The sequence below is a fragment of the Gallus gallus genome, chromosome 21 (assembly GCF_016699485.2).
Source record: "Gallus gallus isolate bGalGal1 chromosome 21, bGalGal1.mat.broiler.GRCg7b, whole genome shotgun sequence".
In the NCBI taxonomy this organism is placed as follows: domain Eukaryota; kingdom Metazoa; phylum Chordata; class Aves; order Galliformes; family Phasianidae; genus Gallus; species Gallus gallus.
Genome location: NC_052552.1, coordinates 116,920 through 123,233, shown reverse-complemented (window position 1 = coordinate 123,233; position 6,314 = coordinate 116,920). Strand labels below are relative to the sequence as shown.

Sequence of the window (6,314 nt, the reverse complement as noted above, 5' to 3'; positions counted from 1 at the left end):
GTGTGTATCCTTGTAATACTTTGTAACCTGTTTTGTGCAGATGCTTTCTTTCCATTGCAGCATTGTCTCCAGCTTTGTCAACAGCATCCCAACGACTTGACATGGCCCTCATGCTCAGAAATCAAGCAGCAGCCCTAAAATTGTCCTTTTCCTCCCCAGAAATGGTGTGGGGTGGAGGAAATAACGGACAGAGGGAATCATAATTAAGGTTGGAAAAGACCTCTCAAAACATCAATTCTGATCATCAGTCCATCACCACCATGTCCCCAAGTGCCACATCTTGTCTCTTGAAAGCCACCGTGGACAGTGACTCCACCCCTTCCAAGGGTGCTCCATCTCTTTTTCTGATACCCAGACCTCTCCATCCACACAGAGAATCCCAAGGCCAGGGAGGTGGAAACTTGTCTGTGGACTAAATCAATTTATAATGTGATTCTCTAACTGCCTCCAATTTGATTTTCATTTGTAGCACTACAATTATCAGATTGATATTCCCGGCAGCTCAACCTTGAAATGGGAAGGTGTGCTGTGCAGTGCTGGCGAGCGAAGATTATCTGCCTTGTGCCAATTTTTGAGTATTTTTCTAATTAGCCATCAGGTGTGCGTTGCTGGGATTATTCTCTTTTTGTCCTCAAAGTCTTTTCTGATTAAGTTTTCCTGCTGTCTCAGAGTCAAGATATGGTACCAATGGGACTGGTGACCTCCCATAGTAGCTGTGAAGCTGATGGAAATGAGTTTTATGCTGAATGGGGAGAGGTGCCAAAGAGGTAGTGGTTCTTCTCCCACTGTTTTTTTTTTCCCCCTGTCGGGATGGTTTGTGCATGCTGACGTAGCTGGGTGCAGGTATGTGGATGTGGTAGGTCCCAAGGGGACCCCGGTGGCATCTCCTGCAGAGTACTATGGAGTTTCAAAGTGTCCTGGTGGCATCTCCCTGGGGTTCTATGATGGTACGTCCAAAGGAGGCCTTGGTGGCATCACTAAAGTGTGTCATGGAGTTATGTCCCAGGGGTGCCATGGTGGTAGATGCCAAAGGTGCCATGGTGACATTTCCCACGGGTGCTATGATGCTACATCCCGAAGGTGCCCTGGTGGCATCTCAAGTGCTTAATAGGGATTTGTCCTAAAGCTGCAATGGTGGCATCTCCTAGGGGAGTGTCCTGGTGGTCTGTCCCCAGTTGGTCCCTGCTGCATCTCCCAGGGGACATCCAGGTGGCATCTCCTAAAGGTACGATGCAGATGGACAGGATGCAGGAAGGGTGTCCTAGTGCAGACCCTTCCCCACATCCAGGCTGTCCCTGCTGTCACCAGCTCTAGGTGACCTCAGTGGCAGTTCATGACCCTTCCCTGCTTTATGAAGATAAGAAATTAATGACCTGCTCCCCCAGATGAAGCTCATTGTGTTCCCTTGGGACTGGCTTATAGGGCCAACGCTCAGTGGGGATTTGGGGCAGGGGGGCGGTGTGGGCTGCTTAGCCACCAGCAGATGCTTTTTTGGGATGCAGGGCTGAGCAAGCAGCAGCCCTGGCCTGCTTTCAGCCTGGGTGCAGCCGCTGAGCGCTGTTGCAATCTAAATGCAACCTGACAGCGCTGGAGATGATCCGTGACTGGGGTTTATTTTTGGGGAAGGGATGCGCTCTGCAAACCCACACTGTGGGGGCTGGCTGGGAAAAGGACAAAGCAGCCCCTGGGGGCTTTCAGCCCCCAAACCAGCATGTAGTTCCTTGTTCTCCTTAAACCTCCCTGCATGAGGGGGTGTCTCATTGTTTGACATTGAAGGGAGATGCCAACCTGATTTTCCAAGACAAATGATGGAGGAGCAGAAAATAGTTTTAAGGTTGGTTTTTTTTTTTGTGTTGTCTCTGTCAAAAGTACGGTTAAAAAAAAAAACTGTAAAGTGGTGCAGCTGTGGTGGGGTGGTAAGCAGTGCAATGGTGCAATTACAAAGGATTCAATGGTAAATGGTGGTGTTGTGCTATGGATTGGCTATGAGAAAACTGAAGCACTGAAAAATTTCTCTCCCTCCACTACCTTTAATGAAAGTATTTTGATGCCTTCCAGGTTTTTTTCCCCCTCAGTGACCTTTCTCCCCAAAGGGTCTTTCATCTGTGCAGGGGGTTGGGGAATGGGGCACTTGTTTCAGCAAGGGTTGGGGATATCAAAGGGTCCCCATGTCCCTTCCCAGCAAGGCAGAGAGGGGTGGTCTGCCCCAGGGGTGTCCTTTAAAGGAAAGTCTTTGAAAAAAAAAAAAGACAAATTTCTAATGATAATAATAACAAAAACAGCACAGGAGCCCAGGAGCCCCCCTGGGGAGGGTAGAATAGCAAAGGAGGAATTACTTTGAGCAGCTGCAAAGGAAGGTCTGCTCTGAAGATAGGCTCAGCTGAGGCTTGGAAGGGGATATAGACCTGAGCAATAAAAAGAGGAAAGTAACTCACTGCAGAAATGCAGGGTGAGGATTTGAGGGTTGAGTGCTTTGTGGTGGGTGCTGCATGTATGACATCGTATGACACCAAGCTGGTGCTCTCTGCTCCTCCCTGCCCATGTTTAGGAGCATCCAGAGATAACGTGCATATGTATTTATATGTATGTATTTGTATACCTGCAGTGCAATGAGCAAGATTACCATTACCCTGCTTGCTTGCTGCCCCTATGGCTTTGAAAATGAATTAAATAGCGTATCCTAGTGCCATGGCACACCAGTGCTCCTCCAGCCCTCCACCTCTGTTGTATGTATGGGCACACGTGTAGAACCTCAGCTGAAGCGGGCTGAGCCCCTTCCAGTGATGCAACGTGGAAGCAGAACAGTGTTCCCATGAAAAGGAGTTGGGGTCTTGCTGAAGGTGCGTTGTTATTAAGGCCTGTGCTGCTGACAATGGGCAAATTATTCCATCCAAAGCAACAAGTGGCTGCAGAGTGGGGTGAAAGTCAGCTTTGCTCTGATATAAAGACTTAACAAAGCAGCTCTGCTCTGTCAATATTTTCCTTGCTGCAGCAAGCTGTGAAATCCCATGGGCTCAGCAGTGTCAACACAACACTTCCCCCAGCACTATCTGCTGGTGAGGAGATAGGGGGCAAGGGGAAAGGAAAGAAAAATGGGAGAAAGTCGAATTCAGAACATTTTTTAAAATTATTGTTTTTATATTGCAACCAAGGCAGAGTGCATTGCCCCTGGTGCTGCCCCACGCTGCTGGATTGCAATTTGGGTATAATCCAGCTTAACTTGAGCTCATCTACCCTCTGGGCAGGAGAGGCTCTAATTTCCCCCTCCCCCCCCCCCCCCCCATGCTTTTGCTTTGGGGGATGCAACCTCAATCCTTTATTATTGCACCAATTGGATTTTTTGTATGGTGATTTATTGATCCTGAGTTGGTTTTGGTGTGGGTTCGGGGTCCCCCATCACACTCAGGGACCTTTCACCAGGGCATGAAGCCTTTGAACTGAGTTACACCTCCCATCCTATACATCAATGCACATGCCCTATTCAGGCTTAATTCTTGCAGAAATCCCCCAGATGAATGCAAATTCCTGAGATCATGCCCTGAACCCACCCACAGGTTAGCGCAGCCTTTTGCAGCAGCTCCAGCTTGTAGGGCCATGTGCTGCCCACGGGGAGCAGCAGATTTGCAGCAGTTTACATCGGAATCAGCCTTAGGAAAATAGAAAAAAAAAAAAGAGGATGAGGATATCTGTACGTGGTTACACATGTACATCAGCAATAGGGAGGCTTATGCAGCACTCCCTTCTCCTATAGATATAAATATATACTTTGCCATAATGTGTGCCTGGCAGAAATGGGCTGGCATTGCTGTTTGTAGGGCTGTAATGTCTTGGGGTCTGCTGCAGGAGGATGCGATACCCAAAGAACCTTGCAATGCCCCCTGCAAAATTAAAACCTCCTGCAAACTTTGAGCTATACAGAATTCAAGGGTCAGGCTGGGGAAGGTGCAGCGCTGTGGATGTACCTGCTTTAGGATTTGGGGTGGGCACAGCCCCATCTCTGCTCCTATTCTGCTCCCTCTGCCCCAGTGCCTTCCCACAGCAGCTCAGATGGTGATGATTAACCAAATAAGATTTCCATCTGTTGAGGACTTTCTGGGAGTTATTACCAGCAATAAAACCAAATGATGGATCTGAGGGGGTAAGTGCCTCCCATTATGAGCAACAGTGACTTTTAAATAAGGTTATGAGGTTCCTTATGGCCCTGCCTACCCCATGGGAGAGGCATCTCATGGGAAAATCCCGCTGTTGCACACTGGGAAATGGCTCTGATGGCTAAATGCAATGCTTTGGGAGGTTCTGGGGTGCCGCAGCAGTTTTGGGATGTAATTTGCACATTGTGCAGAATGTGCACTGGATTTTGGGGTCCTGCGAAGCTGCTTCTGAACAGCTCCAGCCCCACCTCCTTAATCTCTTTCTCTTGCGAAGAAGTCAAGGAGCCTCTGTCCTTAGCCCATCCCTTTTGCTTCTGTGCTGTGATTGAAGCTGACGAGGTTTGGGATGCAAAGCAGAGGGTTAACCACTGCACTGCTGCAGCCCTGTGCAGGGATCATCAGGGAAATGGCTGCTGGAAAGTGATGGGAAGCAGAGCTTCGGTGCTTCAATGGAGTTTTTCAACAAAACGTGTGCTTCAAATGAGCTGGCAGCAGAGCAAAAGGGCTTTGGTGCAATTCCCTATGAGCTTTTCCACAGGTTTGCGTGCAGAGGGATGAGTGCCAACATGCAAAGCCTATTGCGGGTGGATGCTCAGAGCAGCTGGATTCAGGAGGCTTGCAACAGCAGCAGTGGGTATTATATGCTGCAGCTGCAAATTCAGCTGCTTTTCCCCAGCTGCAGTGGGGGAGCTGTGCTCAGGTAATGCTGCTGCAGGGTCAGCCCATAGTAAACCAGTGGTGTTAGCACAAAAGCTTCAGCAAACCAAGGCAACAGGGGGACAGATAGAGAGCAGTGGGATGAGCTGCCTCCTGCAGCTAACAGGCAATATCTGTGCCCTCTTAATTCCTACTAGTGAATTTTCTCAGCTCTTTGGAAGGATTAAACCCAACTGAGCAGCAGGTAATAATCTGAATGCTGTTGAATGCTTAACATCCTCAAGAGCATCCCAGGTGTGTGCAAGGCAGGGCTGGAGCATCTCCAGCAGAAGGTGCACCTCGCCATTGCTGATACTGGACATGAGAAAGATGCTTCGGGCTCAAAATCCCAGGTGAGATCTGGGGAAAATTTGGGGTTTTGACAATGTGACTTAACCTGGCATTGACACCAACAAGAAGCAGTAGGGATATTTGCACAGGGACGCTGTGCCTTTGCCCCACACTTTTGCAGCCCTCGCTGGCTGCTGCATTTGCTGTTGGAGTGAAAGCAACACCATGAGCAGTGCGCACAGGGCTGATAGCCACCAAGACTACCCCCAGGCACAGCTGCCAGCAAATGAATTTCTGTTGCAAACCGTCCCCCGTGGCATCCCTGTAGTGCAAAACCAGCGACCCGCCAGGCTGCAGCTTTTCTATCAAAGCTTTGCAATGTGGTTCCAGCACAGATAGAACTCAGTCCTGGGAGCAATGATAAAACCCTCCCGAAATCTGTGTTAGTTCACATGGCTCTGCCCCCAGGGGCCCTGCAAGACATCAAACACAGCAGCAGAGAGGAGCACAGCAGTGGAAATAAGCTCCTGTGAAGGCAGCTGGGGCTGAGTTCGGGTTCAGTCAGCCCTGATCAGCTCAGCCGCAGCCGTTCCCACTGATGCTCTGTAAGCACTTGGCAGATATGCTGTAAGACCACAGCTCCGGGCACTGAATGTTTCTTTTTTTTCCCACTTTTTTAAAAATTTTCTTTTTCCAGCAGAGCAGGGCATGATCCGCTGTGGGCGAAATAAATACCGGCTGCTAATTGCCTGTGCCAAGCGAATGCCATACCCGAGCCCTAATGGAGCGATTAACCCCGGAGCAGCAGGATAGCCCTGACCTCTGCTTCCAGCTGACTTCTGCCATGAGCACAGCATCGGAGGGGCATCTTCAGGGTAAGCCCTGCTGCCAGCTCTGTTCTTGTTGCACATGGTTAATTTGTGGAGACAGCGTAGTGCCGATAATAACCCTATAACTCAGGTTTTGCAGCCCTACAGTTGCTCTAGTGGAGCAATGGGGGTCATAGAATCATTGTCATAGCACCTTCTGAGTTGGAAGGGACCTTAAAAGATCGTCTAGTCCAGCTACATGGCAATGAATAGGAACACCCACAGCTCAGTCAGGTGCTCAGAGCCCTGTCCAAGCCTGAGCTTGAGCATCTCCAGGGATGGGGCACCCGCACCCTCCCTGGGATGA

General features: G+C 49.6%; 1 protein-coding gene across 1 annotated transcript in view; it reads left to right on the top strand.

Moving 5' to 3' along the window:
- Positions 1–137: 137 nt before the first annotated feature.
- Positions 138–6,314, top strand: part of IGSF21 (immunoglobin superfamily member 21) — a 94,557-nt gene continuing 88,380 nt past the window's right edge. The window contains exon 1 of the mRNA XM_025142731.3: positions 138–6,013. The gene's annotated coding sequence lies outside the window, so the exon portion shown is untranslated. The remainder of the gene's footprint in view (positions 6,014–6,314) is intronic.